We start from the raw sequence: 17,936 nt of genomic DNA on the forward strand, positions 1-17,936 counted from the left end.
GCCAAAAGTAGTAAAGCAAATTGAAGGAATGTGCATACACAGATAAGCAAAATAAAAACAGTTGAATAGGGAGTATGCAGCATTTCCACTGGTCTAGCAGGAACAAAATGCATATGCATACTTGAGCCACAAAATAAGAGTTGTGTAATTTCAGCAATTCCACATGAGTTAAATGCTCTCATATTTGCATTTAAAACTGGCATGGCACAATAGAGAGATGAGAAATAAAATTAAATATTATTTAGAATAACATTAAGTAGCAAACATAAAATACCATTAAGTCAAAAAATGCTGTAGAAGAAAGGATAAGGTTTTATAGCTTAGTGCCTTTAATACAGTGGTCCCCAACCTTTTAGGCACCAGGAACTGGTTTCATGGAAGACAATTTTTCCCTGGAGCAGGAGTGCGGGATGGTTTCGGGATGATTCAAGTACATTATATTTATTGTGCACTTTATTTTTAATCTAATGCTGCTACTGATCTGACAGGAGGTACCAGTCCATGACCCAGAGGTTGGGGACCCCTGCTTTAATGGCAACTTTCCCCAGGGGCCCTACATTTTTATTTTGTAGTGGACACTGCAAATTATGTAGCCTTCCCTAGGTTCACTGAGCTGCGTCCCTCCCCGTGTGTAAGTGCAATAAAAGCTTCCAGTCAGAAAATGAATAGGATACACACAGCTGTCAGTGACCCACAAAAATGATGAATCCTTTTGGGTAGGCACTGTCTACCCAAGGCTGACTGCCCGAGACGCAGTTTCTCGTTCTGTCCCTGAATCTGCTTTCTACGACCCTTGGCTCACCTCTCTGAGAGCTTCTTCCTTAGCTGTTATCCTCAGCAGAAATATCTGACATGGTTGTTGAGGAAAGCCCTCTCCTTGTCGATTGTGAAGCTTCGGTATCTTTCTTCTTGTCTAAGGGTGGTTTTAACGACTTTCTGGCTCACAGTTTCCCTGACACTAAAATTCCTTCAAAAAGTCTTTTAGGGGTGACTTCCTTGGTGGTCCAGTGGTTGACTCCAAGCTCCCAATGTAGGGGGCCCAGGTTCAATCCCTGGTCAGGAAATTGGATCCCACATGCTGCAACTATACCCAGTGAAGTCAAATTAATTTTAAAAAAATAATTTTTGGCAAGTTTCTGATGTGTTCCCTTCCAGTTAGTTCCATATGCCAAGGTTTTTGTTTAGTTTTGTTTTTTTTTAACTAGGCATAGTTATTAAACTTGCCTTATTTTCTGTTTCCTGATCCCTATGTTTTTCCTTCAATTTAAAGGCAGGTACCTTGAGGCACCCCAAAAAATGACCTTTTCATTATAGGGGACTGGAAGGCAAAAGTAGGAAGTCAAGAAACACCTGCAGTAACAGGCAAATTTGGCCTTGGAACATGGGATGAAGCAGGGCAAAGGTTAATAGAGTTTTGACAAGAGAACACACTGGTCATAGAAAACACCCTTTTCCAGTGACACAAGAGAAAACTCTACACACAGACATCACCAGATGGTCAACACTGAAATCAGATTGATTATATTCCTTGCAGCCAAAGATGGAGAAGCTCTATACAGTCAGCAAAAAAAGACTGGGAACTGACTGTGGTTCAGATCATGAACTTCTTATTGCCAAATTCAGACTTAAATTGAATAAAGTAGGGAAAACTACTAGACCATTCAGGTATGACCTAAATCAAATCCCTTACAATTATACAATGGAAGTGACAAATAGATTCAAGGGATTAGATCTGATAGACAGATCGCCTGAAGAACTATGGATGGAGGTTTGTGACATTGTACAAGGGGCATGGATCAAGACCATCCCCATGAAAAAGGAATGCAAAAAAAAGGGCTGTCTGAGGAGGCCTTACAAACAGCTGTGAAAAGAAGAGAAGCAAAAAGCAAAGTAGAAAAGGAAAGATAAACCCATTTGAATGCAGAGTTTCAAAGAAGAGCAAGGAGAGATAAGAAAGCCTTCCTCAGTGATCATTGCAAAGAAATAGAGAAAAACAGTAGAATGGGAAAGACTAGAGATCTCTTCAAGTAAATTAGAGATACCAAGGGAACATTTTATGCAAAGTTGGGCACAATAAAGGACAGAAATGGTATGGATCTAACAGAAGCAGAAGATATTAAGAAGAGGTGGCAAGAATACACAAACTGTACAAAAAAGATCTTCACAACCCAGATAATCATGATGGTGTGATCATTCACCTACAGCCAGACATCCTGGAAGGTGAAGTCAAGTGGGCCTTAGGAAGCATCACTATGAATGAAGCTAGTGTAGGTGATGGAGAAGGCACTGGCAACCCACTCCAATACTCTTGCCTGGAAACCCATGGATGGAGGAGCCTGGTAGGCTGCAGTCCATGGGTTCGCTAAGAGTCAGACACGACTGAATGACTTCACTTTCAACTTTCACTCTCAGGCACTGGAGAAGGAAATGGCAACCCACTCCAATGTTCTTGCCTGGAGAATCCCAGGAACTGAGGAGCCTGGTGGGCAGTCATCTATGGGGTCTCACAGAGTCGGACATGACTGACGTGACTTAGCAGCAGCAGCAGCAGCAGTGTAGGTGATGGGATTCCAGTTGAGCTATTTCAAATCTTAAAATGTGATGCTGTGAAAGTGCTGCACTCAATATGCCAGCGAATTTGGAAAACTCAGCAGTGGCCACAGGACTGAAAAAGGTCAGTTTTCATTTCAGTCCCTAAGAAAGGCAATGCCAAAGAATGCTCAGACTACCGCACAATTGCATTCATCTCATAGGCTAGTAAAGTAATGTGAAAAATTCTCCAAGCCAGGCTGCAACAGTACGTGAACTGTGAACTTCCAGATGTTCAAGCTGGTTTTAGAAAAGGCAGAGGAACCAGAAATCAAATTGCCAACATCCTCTGGCTCATCAAAAAAGCAAGAGAGTTCCAGAAAGACATCTACTTCTGCTTTGTTGACTATGCCAAAACCTTTGATGTGAGGATCACAATAAACTGTGGAAAATTCTCAAAGAGATAGGAATACCAGACCACCTAACCTGCCTATAGAGAAATCTGTATTCAGGTCAAGAAGCAACAGTTAGAACTGGACATGAAACAACAGACTGGTTCCAAATAGGAAAAAGAGTATGTCAAGACTGTATATTGTCACCCTGTTTATTTAGCTTATATGCAGAGTACATGATGAGAAATGCTGGGCTGGAAGAAGCACAAGCTGGAATCAAGATTGCCGGGAGAAATATCAGTAACCTCAGATATGCAGATGATACCACCCTTATGGCAGAAAGTGAGGAACTGAAGAGCCTCTTGATGAAAGTGAAAGAGAAGAGTGAAAAAGTTGGCTTAAAGTTCAACATTCAGAAAATGAAGATCATGGCATCTGGTCCCATCACTTCATTGCAAATAGATGGGTAAACCATGGAAACAGTGTCAGACTTTTTTTGGGCTCCAAAATCACTGAAGATGGCAATTGCAGCCATGAAATTAAAAGACACTTACTCTTTGGAAGGAAAGTTATGACCAACCTAGACAGCATATTAAAAAGCAGAGACATTACTTTGCCAACAAAGATCCATTTAGTTAAGGCTATGGTTTTTCCAGTAGTCATATATGGATGTGAAAGTTGGACTATAAAGAAAGCTAAGTGCCAAAGAATTGATGCTTTTGAACTGTGGTGTTGGAGAAGACTCTTGAGAGTCCCGTGGAGAGATCCAACCAGTTCATCCTAAAGGAGATAAGTCCTGGGTGTTCATTGGAAAGACTGATTTTGAAGCTGAAACTCCAATACTTTGGCCACCTGATGCAAAGAATTGACTCATTTGAAAAGAGCCTGATGCTGGAAAAGATTGAAGGAGGGAGGAGAAGGAGACAACAGAAGATGAGATGGTTGGATGGCATCACCAACTCAATGGACATGAGTTTGAGTAAACTCCAGGAGTTGGTGATGGACAGGGAGGTCTGGCATGCTGCAGTCCATGGGGTCGCAAGGAATCAGACAAGACTCAGCAACTGAACTGAACTGAACCTTGAGGCAATCAGCAACAATATGCTATAGTGGAAAAGGCTCTCTCTTAATATGAGGGTGGAGTTGTTTGGGAAACTTCACTGGCGTTTGTGACTCAGGGTCAATTTTTAATTATGGTCCCAAAGCTATTCCCATTTCAATCATGGAGGACCCTTGATCCCTAAACTTTCTACTCTTGCCATTCTCCACATGAAAATCAGCCCAAACTCACCTGAGTGCATGTCTTTCTTGGATAGATAGTGGCCAATACAGTCTTGGAGTGAAAGTTCCAACCTCTTTCCCTAGAGCTACAGACTCAGTCCTTTGTGGTTAGCCTTCCAAGTTCTCCCATAACAGCCTTACTGAAAATGTGCTGAGGCATGGCAGAACTCTCCAGAGATCCTGGCTGCTTTAGTATACATCCTTACTTTCTGCTGGTCAGTCACTAAATCACTGTCACTTATCTTGGGGTTTTGTTATAACAGCAGCAGATGTCAAAGAACCAATTTCTTTTTTTTTATCTGTACAGGATAGCTACAGTAACTGAACACTAAAATCTCAGTGCCTTAATATACTAAAGCTTACTTTTGTTCATATAACAGATTATTGGAGGTTTATGAGGAGTGAGACATACCTCATATGAGGTTTATGAGGCAGTGATTAAGAGAACTAAGCTCCCTCCATCTTATTTTATATTGTATGACCAAAACTTTTATTTTTTAAAATCTTGGTTTAAAACTTTTTGCTGAAGTAATGAAAAGGTCTGTTTAGAAGTTCAGCTTAATACTTATCTTTTGTGGCTATCACATCTGAAAAAGAGCTCCTCATCATCAGAGGTAGAGCCAAATGGAAGACATATATATTTATTTGCCTGCACTAAAAAAACACGATATTCAGTTTTCAGTTCTGTTCACAAAATCGCACAAAGATTTTGTTGAAATTTGACTTCTAAATTTGAATTTCCATCTTCTCTGATGTTGATTAGTGGTTCTTACAAAGCAACTAAAAGGCTGACTATTTTAATTTTGACAAATGAACTTCAAACTCACTAAAATATTTTTAAGCAAGTCAAAAAATTCTATTTTTAAATATTCTAGGTATGAGGATTGAGAAGTATTTTTAAAGGTGGCAGCTTTATTTATATTAATCTATAAAAAATTATATTAAAGTCATTTCAGAAATTCCTTTTCAAAATATATCTTCCATAGTATGACCTTTTTTGAAATAGCAATTCTTATTTTATTCATTGTTAAAACATTACCTCCACCGTGAAGGAATTGGTGATTTAAATGTTTGCAAATGTCTATGGGAAGTATGGAGAAGGCAATGGCAGCCCACTCCAGTACTCTTGCCTGGAAAATCCCATGGACGGAGGAGCCTGGAAGGCTGCAGTCCATGGGGTCGCGAAGAGTCAGACACGACTGAGCGACCTCCATTTCACTTTTCATTTTCATGCATTGGAGAAGGAAATGGCAACCCACTCCAGTGTTCTTGCCTGGAGAATCCTAGGGACGGGGGAGCCTGGTGGGCTGCTGTCTATGGAGTCGCACAGAGTCGGACACGACTGAAGCGACTTAGCAGCAGCAGCAGCAGCAGCAGGGGCAGTACAGCAACAGAAAATATCTCTGACCAGAAACTGAGTGTCAAAGGAGATTTGGCGTGTAGCCCATTGAACTCAGTCTTTCAGGGCACAGCGGACAGTGTGAAGGGGTAAAAAGATTAGATTTAGAGGAATCAATGAAATATATCTGGCACAGCTATAATACCACTTACTGGTATGCTTGTGACCTGTAAGAGAGTGAAAGTGAGTGAATGAATGAGAATATCAGTGACAAGCCCTCCAGCTGTGGAATTCCAACACTTTTCTCAGAAAACTTCCTATTGTTGTAATAATATATGATAAAAGACTGTTGCAATCTCTAATGGGGTCTCTTCTATAAACAAATTGAGAAATAAAATGACATGTAGGTGAAGACAAATTATCATTTTTATTACCAAAATTTAGGTTAGAGAATGTAACAATGTGGGAGCCCAATGGGCCTGCTAACAAGACCCCATAATGAGCAGACTTACCTGTTCAGTCTAGGCCTTACTAGGCAGGGGCTGGCCTCCCCAAGAGAGAAGCCTGTTCAAGTAACACTGACTATATTGGGTTTGAGGGAGAGAGACTAAGAAATGGCCTAGCAAATCCCATCTGATAGAAGCAACTCATGAGAAAACAGTGATCCCCTCTTTCAAAGATCACTTAAATAGATCTAGGGTGATGCCAGGGTCAACCCATGTATTAAATATCAGTAAATTTTAAAAATATATTTATTTATTTGGCTGCATCAGGTCTTAGTTGTGGCATGTAGAATCGAGTTCCCTGTGTGCATGTTCAGTCTCTAAGTTGTGACCAACTCTGCCTGCCCACTAGGCTCCTCTGTACATGGGAGAATACTGGGGGCAAGAATACAGGAGTGGGTTGCCATTTCCTTCTTTAGGGATGTTCCCTACCCAGAGATCGAAGCTGAATCTCCTGTATTGGCAAGAAGATTCTCTACCACTGAGCTACCTGGGAAGCCCTCTTGGTTTCCTGACCAGGGATCAAACCCGGGCCCCTTGCATTGGGAACTCAGTCTTAGCCACTGGACCACCAGGGAGGTCCCCAAATGTCAGTGTATTTAAATAGATTTCTTTCCTAAATAAAAAATAGCTACAAATTCTAAAATTGTCTTCCTTTAACCCCAAGAGATTTTTCTGCAGACGCCCTAAGGGTGGGCATACCCCACTTTCAAAACCACTGGGTTAAAGACTCTACCATTGGACCAGTGTTGGCAAGTTTAGTCCTATCTCAGTTCCTGGTAAACATCCCAGCCAAAGGCAGAAAGAATTCCATACCCTGTGCTCATGTTCAGTCACTAAGTCATGTCCAACTCTTTGTAACCCCACAGACTATCGCCCTTCAGGCTCCTCTGTCCATGGGATTATCCAGGCAAGAATATTGGAGTGAGTTGCCATTTCTGCCTCCAGGGATCTTCCTGATCGAGGGATTGAACCTGTGTCTCCTGCATCTTCTGCACTGGCAGGTGGATTCTTTACCACTGAGCCACCTGGGAAGCTCAGTTCCCCTCTAATACGATTGGACTCTCATCTAGGCATACCAAAATCAGTTTTAACTTAGCCCCACTCACAGCCAAGCTTCAGGCCCATCTTCCACTGAACATGTTCTCTGACTCTGTGGGTAGCTTAGCATCAACCTGTCACCACCGCTCAGCTCTAAGCTGAGTGCTATTGACAGGATGTCAGCCTCATGATTATATATGAAGGACAACATATGTGTCAATGCACTTAAGTCTTTAATCCGGTATGAGAGTTAGAACAATATTCTTTTTTTATCTGCTTGACTCTTGGCAAATCAAGCAAGAGGTTTTAAGAAGAAATATAATGTAGTTTATCCAATGAATATAATTTTAGGTTCCTGCCCAATAGCTTCTTAATAAGAAAATAATCTAAAACAACAAGAAAACTATAAAGGGAGATATTAATAAATGACATCTGCAACTTTCTTCTCTCTTTTTGACAGGAATCACTTTTAAACATAAAGTTTTCATTTAAGAACAGTTTTAGATTTATGGAAAAATACTTGCAAAGGTAGTATAAAAAGTAGGTGCATAGTTTCTCACCCAGTTTCAAATCCATTTTAAAAAAATTTTGCATGTTTATTTATTTAGTTAGATTGGTTTGCTTTTTTTTTTTTTTAAATCGTGTGCATTTAAAATTGTTTCAACAAATCAGGGCAATATTTTCAGTATTTGTTTAAGGCGATACTACTGCTATATTCCAGGGATTTAGGGTAATAGAAACACCCTACTTAAAATTCAGAGCTATGACCTCTGACCTTCTTAAGTAGGTTTAGAAGAGCTTAAAACTGCCCCTGTGGGCAAATATTTTAGGAGTTGATGAGCATTCAGTTTCACTTAAGATACAGCTTGTCATCAATACACCCAAGAGACTGACAATCTCTATTTGTTGCTTAATGATAGTGAACCTGGAGTCTACTGGAGTTCCTTGTCAGTTCCAGGACTGAAAAGGAGAGTCATTTTGAGGAGAAGATAATCTTTGAATGACTCATAAAGTCACTAGTATTTTAAAGAGTTTGCAGTAGCTTAGAAGCTTGTTGTCCAATAGCCCAAAGAGGAGAATGAATGAACTTGAAACGAGGGAATGTGATTGCCCCTTTGTCACTGAAACCTCATGCCTTTGAAATATACATTACTTGAGGGCAGAGGTGCTGATTCTACATGTAGAAATTGTGTCTGACACATAGTTGACACTCAATAGATACTTGTTGATTGACTCTGAAGAAACTTAGCAAACCCTACTCTGTATAAAGAGTAAGAAGAGGCTACTGAATTGTCAACATAAGAAAGAAGCCTTAGCAGGAAGAAATTCATGACTTTGCATCCTATTTTTAAACGTTCGAATTCTGTAGGGAAGATGCATACATGGTCCAAGTAGCAAAAAAAATACAGTAGCCCCTGCATAGAACACAGAAACAATTTCTTACTGAAATCTAGAGCATTTGAAAGTTGGCTGTAGTTGAGAATGGTCACTGGCTAAGAGGAAACTGAACATAGAAAGGCTTGTCAGTAGATGTCAATGGTGCTGATCACACGTGGCAGTAGTAGTGAGATTCTGGTTACCTAGGATGGCTTTGACAGATACTTGTTGGAGGACATGACACTTGGTATAAAAAGATGCTTCTTTGGACAATTCTCATTGATTCTCTCTTTGCACACTACCTGTTGCAAAATATATATGTTGATATTTCATGTAATAATTATTGGCATGCTTGACAAACCTAGACAGCATATTAAGAAGCAGAGACATCACTTTGCCAACAAAGGTCCATATAGTCAAATTTGTGGTTTTTCCAGTAGTCATGTACAGATTTGAGAGTTGGACAATTAAGAAGGCTGAGCACTGAAGAACTGATGCTTTTGAACTATGGTGTTGGAGAAGACTCTTGAAAGTCCCCTGGACAGCAAGGAGATTAAACCAGTAAATCCTAAAGGAAATCAACCATGAATATTCATTGGAAGGACTGACGCTGAAGCTCCAATGCTTTGGTCACCTGATGTGAAGAGCCAACTCATTGGGAAAAAAAACCCTGATGCTGGGAACAATTTAGGGCAGGATGGAAGAGGGTGATAGAGAATAAGATGGTTGGATGGCATCATCGACTCCAATGGACTTGTTGTTATTGCTGTTGTTCAGTAGCTCAGTCATGTCCGACTCTCTGCGACCCCATGGACTGCAGCACACCAAGTTTCCCTGTCCTTCACTATCTCCCAGAGTTTGCTCAAACTCATGTCCATTGTCGTTGATGCCATCCAACCATCTCATTCTCTGTCTCCCCCTTCTCTCCTCCTGCCCTCAATCTTTTTGGCATCGGAGTCTTTTCCAATGAGTCGGCTTTTCACATCAAGTGGCCAAAGTATTGGAGTTTCAGCTTCAGTATCAGTCCTTCCAATGAATATTCAGGGTTGATTTTCTTTAGAATTTACTGGTTGCCTGTCCTTGCTGTCCAAAGGACTCTCTAGCTCTTAAGAGTCTTCTCCAGCACCACAGTTTGAAAGTATCAATTCTTCAGTGCTCAGCCTTCTTTATGGTCCATCCCTCAGATCCATACATGACTACTGGAAAAGCCATAGCTTTGACTATACAGACCTTTGTCAGAGAAGTGATGTCTCTGCTTTTTAATATGCTGTCCAGGTTTTTCATGGCTTTTCTTCCAAGGAGCAAGCATCTTTTAATTTCATGGCTGCAGTCACCATCTGCAGTAATTTTGGAGCCCAAGAAAATAGTCTGTCACTTGTTCCATTTTTTCCCTATCTATTTGCCATGAAATGTTGGGACCATGAGTTTGAGCAAACTCCAGGTGCCAGTGAAGGGCAGGGAAGCCTGGTGTATTGCAGTCCATGGGGTCACAAAGAATCAGACACAACTGAGCAATTGAACAACAAAGTCAGTGTGCACCAAGGGAAAGTATTTTTTGGTTTTTATGTAACCACTGGTTAAGCCACATAATAATATCTTAGAATAATAAATCGCTTTTATATTATGGATATCTTCTAATAATATTTACTATTTAATGGGCACTGACTAAGTGCTCAACAGAGTGTGAAGTGTTTTGCTCTAATCCTAAAAAAACTCATATGGTTGATAATATTATAATTTCCATTTGAAATATGAGGAAATAAGTCCTAGAGAAAAGTTAAGAAAGTCCCCCATACTCACGCATCTAATAAATTTGGATTGAAACCTAGATTTTATTGATTCAAGAGCCTGCAAGCTTGATCATTATGTTAAATTCATTAAAAAAAAGTTAAATAAAGTGAACTGTGTGCTTTCTTATTACATTGTTTCATTATTCTGCCAGTAAACAATATAGCTTAAACCAAATGTATAATAAACATGTGAATTAGGGTTTGCTGTCTTAGAATCAAGTTATTCTCCATTTACTTCATTCAACAATTCTGTACTTTACCTTCCTTATGTATTTAGCACTTCATAGAAAATACAAAGAAACATAAGGCACAGAGCCTGCCCTCAGGGATTCTGTGTCCTTGAGAATAAGAGCCCCTCCATACACATGACAAATTAATCATAAAGTCTATATTAAAGGTTCCAAAGTGAATTGTAGAGACACATGTCGCAGGTGTTCAGAAGAAACAGGAACCACTCTATGCTTGAGTCGACATGGATAGTCTTATGGGGGTGGAGATTTAATGATTTCTTAGAGTGAGAAGGACTTGGTAGATACCAAAGTAATAACCTACTTCTCTGCCTCCTTCTTCTACAGAAAAGAGGGTGAACACAGATTACAAAGTAAAAATAATCACTGATGTATCCATAGGGAAGTAATTAAACTAGTTTAAGTAGAAAGTATAATTTGTACTGGGAAACCATAAGAAAAGAAAAGGAAAATTATGAACATGTGAGAAAAGCCTTGAAGGGCCAGTCAAAGCTTTACTCTGTGGGGCAGGGGAAGGAACCCGGGACTTAGATGGTTGCAGCAAGAAGGGTTGGTTGTGCAGCAACATGGATGGAGTTAGAGATTGTCATTCTGAGTGAAGTAAGTCAGACACAGACGATCACCACAGATATCATATGTATCATTTATATGTGGAAACTAAAAAAAAAAGGACATAAATGATTTACAAAACAGTAGAGTCATGGATATAGAAAACAAACACATGGCTACCAAGGCATAAGGAGGGGGAAAGATAAGTTGGGATATTGGGATTGACATATACACACACTGCTAAGTATAAAATTGATAACTAATAAGGACCTGCAGTATAGTACAGGGAACTCTACTCAGTACTCTGTAATAGCTTACATGGGAAAAGAATCTAAAAAAATAAAGAGTGGATATATGTATACATATAACTCTTTTACTTTGCTATATACCTGAAACTAACACAACATTGTAAATTGACCGTAAGCCAATATTTTCTTTTTAAAGGGGTCCCTGGACTGAGTCAAGTGGAAGGAATCAAATAACTAAGCTCTGGTGGAGGGAAAATAAATAATAAGTACAGTGGGAGAGGGACAGATGATAGGTACATGTATGGTCAAAGAGGGAGAGGATTAAGACTGAAATCTTGGTAAATCTGAACCCTATGAAAATGCCATCTATAAAAAGTTGGTCATGTTTGTGGAGCACCATTATAGAGAAGGCATACATTTAATGGATTTAAAGAAAGCAAAGAATTTTAAATGCATTATATAACATAAGCATTCAACAAATAGTCTGAAATTGTTGATGACGGTACTCAGTTTGTTTATATTTTTTATTGGTCCACACCACAGCATGTGGGATCTTAGTTCCCCGACTAGGGATTGAACCCAGGCTCCTTGAAGCCTAGAGTCTTAACTTCTGGACTGCCAGGTAGGATATGGTACTTGGTTTTAAGGACAAAGATAAAAATGCAAGCCATACTCTGACATTCTAAAAATGAAAAGGAAGAGTCAGGTTTGCTGGGGGAAAAGGGAGGCAGAGAGAAAAAAAGGAAGTGCAAACAGTTAAAAAGTGGTGAATGCTCTAAATATCAAAGGAAGTAAATAGAAAAAAAATGATAATGATGAGTTAAAGATCTGGAGACCCAAGGACCAGTCAATTTCTGTTTTCTCCACTGAGTGCTATGAGAAGGGCAAAGGTGTGATCTACGCTAGATACTAAAATATACTATGATATTTTCCAAAAAAAAAAAATCCGGTCTTGCTTAAGAAAAATGTAATGAAATAAGATCATAAAATGATTATTTCATTTAACATTTTTCAGTGACAGTTATACAAACTGTGCAAGAGAAGTTTAAGAGAAATTTTATAATACATAGCATCAATAGAAAGAAAGGACTCACCGTGGGAAATGGAGACAAAATCATGAAATCAAATTTGAGAGTTGGGAAGATGTGGTGGGGGAGGGGGTGGCTGCAGTTTGGACCTTAGAGGGAGCCTGGTGGATACAGTTCACAGCATTGCCAAGAGTCGGACACAACTGCGTGACTGAGCACGCACACACGAGTAACAGGAGTTAGGGTAAGAAGTTAGTTCCAAGACTACTGAAGAACAGCACAGACATTTCCAGGGATAGGATATCAGGAGAGGTAAGCCTCTCCACAAACATGGACAGAGAAAGATAAGTTTCACTATCTTGAATAGAATGCTACTGTTTTGAAAAATTTTGACTTTGAGAGGTTCCTTGGACAAGTGGGGGTGGACGCTTCCCTGGTGGCTCAGAGGGTAAAGAATCTGCCTGCAATGTGGGAGACCTGGGTTTGATCCCTGGCTGGAGAAGATCCCCTAGAGAATGGCTACCCACTCCAGTATTCTTGCCTGGAGAATTCTATGGACAGAGGAGCCTGGTGGGCTATAGTCCATGGGATCGCAAAGAGTCAGACACAACTGAGTGACTAAAACTTTTCTCTTTTTCACTTTGGATGAGTGGAGAATGAAGGGGAGATTCTTTATGAAATGTAGGAAGCATAACAACTCTGCCTTTAGGAACGTTGTCTTCCGTAGGAAACTAAATGTCCATCTGGGAGACTTGAATAACTGACATTTTACTGCTCCTTCACTCCAGTAAGGGCTTCCCTGATAGCTCAGTTGGTAAAGAATCTGCCTGCAATGCAGGAGACTCTGTTTTGATTCCTGGGTTGGGAAGATCCACTGGAGAATGGATAGGCTATCCACTTCAGTATTCTGGTGAGAGAGTCATTTCCTAGGCAGGTTGATAGGGAGTCTAGGGGTCCCCAAGGAGAGAGGGGTCTGGAATTCTCAAGGAGGAAGAAAGGACAAACCTTTCCTTCTCTACATTCCTTAGTATTATATAATAATAATGTATCCTGCCTGAGGACACTCTCTGGATTAAGGACAGTCTTTGGGTTAAACCTTCTGGCTAATTCTGTTATCTTAAAATGTAAATTATGGGAGTAGGTGTGGTGAGGTCTTTACAACCTCCAGACACTCTTTGGATTCATTGGAGAGTATATAACTTCGTTGTTCACACTAGCAAGAGGGTACTCTTTCTGCCCCCTTCTGATGCCTATGTCAGAAGCTTTCTCTATCTCCTTTATACTTTAATAGAACTTTATTACACAAAAGTTCTGAGTGATCAAGCCTTGTTTCTGGCCCCGGATTGAATTCTTCTCCTCCGGGGGCCAAGAATCCCTGTGTCTTCGCGTGATTCAACAACAACCTTTCACTGGCCTGGAGAATTTCATGAACTATCGGGTATCAAACAGTCAGAAGCTACTTTCACTTTCGCTTTTCACTCCGGTAAATTGAATATAATGATGTCTTTAAATCATTAGAACATTTTTAAGTGTCCCTGATATCATCAAAAGAAGAATGGATTCTTGTATATTTCTTTCTTTCCTCAGTCATCACCACAAATGATATTTCTTTTAAAGGCTTGTGTATGGAAAGAAGCGAGTATATGAATACATGGAGGGAACCCTAGTGGAGTAGTTGGTTAACCTCAGGGATTCTTTCTGCAGTACCCATTGTCTAAAACTCATGTGTTTTGACAGAAATTGGGTTCATCTAGCTCCTTTAAGGCTGTAGTCGTTAGTGATACCTATTTGAGTAATACAGTCATGATGTCAATCATAACCTAAACCAACCTAATAGGTGGAATTCCCCAGCTCAGTTCAGTTCAGTTCAGTCGCTCAGTCATGTCCGACTCTTTGTGACCCCAGGAACTGCAGCAGGCCAGGCCTCCCTGTCCATCACCAACTCCTGGAGTCCACCCAAACTCATGTCCATTGAGTCGGTGATGCCATCCAACCATCTTATCCTCTGTCATCCCCTTCTCCTCCTGCCTTCAATCTTTCCCAGAATCAAGGTCTTTTCAAAAGAGTCAGTTCTTCCCATCAGGTGGCCAAGCATTGGAGTTTCAACTTCAGCATCAGCTCTTCCAGTGAATACTCAGGATTGATCTCTTTTAGGATGGACTGGTTGAATCTTCTTATAGTCCAAGGGACTCTCAAGAGTCTTCTCCAATACCTGTGGTGGATTCATTTTGATATTTGGCAAAAACTAATACAATTATGTAAAGTTTAAAAATAAAATAAAATTAAAAAAAAAAAAAAAAAGAGTCTTCTCCAACACCACAGTTGAAAAGCATCAATTCTTTGGCACTCAGCTTTCTTTATATTCCAACTCTCACATCCATACATGACTACTGGAAAAACCATAGCTTTGGCTAAAGGACCATACTGGCAAAGTAATGTCTCTGCATTTTAATATGCTGTCTAAGTTGGTCATAACTCTTCTTCAAAGGAACAAGAACCTTTTAATTTCATGGCTGCAGTCACCATCTGCAGTGATTTTGGAGCCCCCCAAAATAAAGTCTGTCACTGTTTCCATTGTTTCCCAATCTATTTGCCATGAAGTGATGGGACCGGATGCCATGATCATAGTTTTCTGAATGTTGATTTTTAAGCCAAAATTTTTCACTTTCCTCTTTCACTATTATCAAAAGATTCTTTAGTTATTCTTTGCTTTCTGCCATAAGTGTAGTGTCATCTGCATATCTGAGGGTATTGATATTTCTCCTGGCAATCTTGATTCCAGCTTGTGCTTCAACCAGCCTGGCATTTCTGCATATAAGTTAAACTGGCAGAGTGACAAAATACAGCCTTGACATACTCCTTTCCAAATTTGGACCCAGTCTGTTGTTCCATGTCCAGTTCTAATTGTTGCTTCTTGAACTGAATAAAGTTTTCTCAGAAGGCAGGTTAGGTGGTCTGGTATTCCCATCTCTTGATGAATTTTCCAGTTTGTTGTGATCCACACAGTCAAAGGCTTTGGCAGAGTTAATAAAGAAAAAGTAGATGTTTTTCTGGAAATCTTTTGCTTTTTCTACGATCCAACATGTGTTGGCAATTTGATCTCCGGTTCCTCTGCCTTTTCTAAATCCAGCTTGAACATCTGAAAGTTCACGGTTCACGTACTGCTGAAGACTGGCTTGGAGAATTTTGAGCATTACTTTGCTAGCATGTGAGATGAGTGCAATTGTGTGATAGTTTGTACATTCTTTGGCATTGCCTTTCTTTGGGATTGGAATGAAAACTGACCTTTTCCAGTCCTGTGGCCACTGCTGAGTTTTCCACATTTGCTGGCGTATTGAGTGCAGCACTTTCACAGCATCATCTTTTAGGATTTGAAGTAGCTCAACTGGAATTCCATCACTTCCACTATCTTTGTTCATAGTGATATTTCCTAAGGCCACTTGACTTTGTATTCCAGGATGTCTGGCTCTAGGTGAGTGATCACACCGTCATGATTATTTGAGTCATGAAGAACTTTTTTATGTAGTTCTTCTGTGTATTTTTGCCACCTCTTCTTAATATCTTCTGCTTTGTCAGGTCCCTGCCATTTCTTTCCTTTATTGAGCCCATCTTTGCATGAAATGTTCCCTTGATATCTCTAATCTTCTTGAAGAGATCTCTAGTCTTTCCCATTCTATTATTTTCCTCTCTTTCTTTGCACTGATCACTGAGGAAGGCTTTCTTATTTCTCCTTGTTCTTCTTTGGAACTGTGCATTCAAATGGGTATATCTTTCCTTTCCTCCTATGCCTTTCACTTCTCTTCTTGTCACAGCTATTTGTAAGGCCTTCTCAGACAACCATTTTGTCTTTTTGCCTTTCTTTTTCTTGGGGATGGTCTTGATCCCTGTCTCCTGTACAATGTCACAAACCTCTGTCCATAGTTCTTCAGGCACTTTGTCTATCAGATCTAATCCCTTGAATCTATTTCTCACTTTGACTGTATAATTGTAAGGGATTTGATTTAGATCATACCTGAATGGTCTAGTAGTTTTCCCTACTTTCTTCAATTTAAGTCTGAATTTGGCAATAAGAAGTTCAGGATCTGAGCCACAGTCAGCTCCCGGTCTTGTTTTTGCTGACTGTATAGAGCTTCTCCATCTTTGGCTGCAAAGAATATAATCAACCTGATTTTGGTATTGACCATCCTGTGATGTCCATGTGTAGAGTCTTCTCTTGTGTTGTTTGAAGAGAGTATTAGCTATGACCAGTGTATTCTCTTGTCAAAACTCTATTAACATTTGCCCTGCTTCATTCTGTATTCCAAGGCCAAATTTGCCTGTTACTTCAGGTATTTCTTGGCTTCCTACTTTTGCATTCCAGTCCCCTATAATGAAAAGGACATCTTTTTGGGTGTTAGTTCTAGAAGATCTTGTAGGTCTTCATAGAACCGTTCAACTTCAGCTTCTTCAGTATTACTGGTAGGGGCATAGACTTGGATTACTGTTTTATTTAATGGGTTGCCTTGGAAATAAATGGTGATCATTCTGTCATTGTTGAGATTGCATCCAAGTACTGCATTTCGGACTCTTTTGCTGACTATGAGGGCTACTCCATTTCTTCTAAGGGATTCTTGCCCACAGTAGTAGATATAATGGTTATCTGAATTAATTTGCCCATTCCAGTCCATTTTAGTTCACTGATTCCTAAAATGTCAATGTTCAATCTTCCTATCTCCTGTTTGACCACTTCCAATTTACCTTGATTCATGGACCTAACATTCCAGGTTCCTATGCAATATTGCTCTTAATAGCATCAGACTTTACTTCCATCACATCACATCCACAACTGGGTGTTGTTTTTGCTTTGGCTCCATCTCTTCATTCTTTCTGGAGTTATTTCTTCACTGATCTCCAGTAGCATATTGGGCACCTATCAACCTGGGGAGTTCATCTTTCAGTGTCCTATCTTTTTGCCTTTTCATACTGTTCATGGGGTTCTCAAGGCAAGAATACTCAAGTGGCTTGCCATTCCCTTCTCCAGTGGACCATGTTTTGTCAGAACTCTCCACCATGATCCATCCATCTTGAGTGGCCCTATACAACATGGCTCATAGTTTCATTGAGTTAGACAAGGCTGTAGTCCATATGATCAGATTGGTTAGTTTTCTGTGATTGTGGTTTTCAGTCTGTCTGCCCTTTGATGGGAAAAGGTAAGAGGCTTCCTGATGGAAGAGACCTCTTTGCGACCCCATGGACGGTAGCCTACCAGGCTCCGTGGTCCATGGGGTTTTCCAGGCAAAAATACTGGAGTGGGCTGCCATTTCCTTCCCCAGGGGACCTTCCTAACCCAGGGATCAAACCCGGGTCTCCTGCATTGCAGACAGACGCTTTACCGTCTGAGCCACTAGGCAAGCCTGACTGAAGGGGAAACTGGGTCTTATTCTGATGGGCGGGGCCATGCTCAGTAAATCTTTAATTCAAATTTCTGTTGATGGGCAAGGCTGTGTTCCTTCCCTGTTATTTGACCTGAGGCCAAACTATGGTGTAGGTAATGAAGATAATGGCGACCTCCTGCAGAAGGTCCCATGCACGCTCTGCTACACTCAGTGACCCCAACCCTGTAGCAGGCCAC

This window comes from Bos javanicus, chromosome 2 (genome assembly GCF_032452875.1).
Source record: "Bos javanicus breed banteng chromosome 2, ARS-OSU_banteng_1.0, whole genome shotgun sequence".
NCBI classification, from domain to species: domain Eukaryota; kingdom Metazoa; phylum Chordata; class Mammalia; order Artiodactyla; family Bovidae; genus Bos; species Bos javanicus.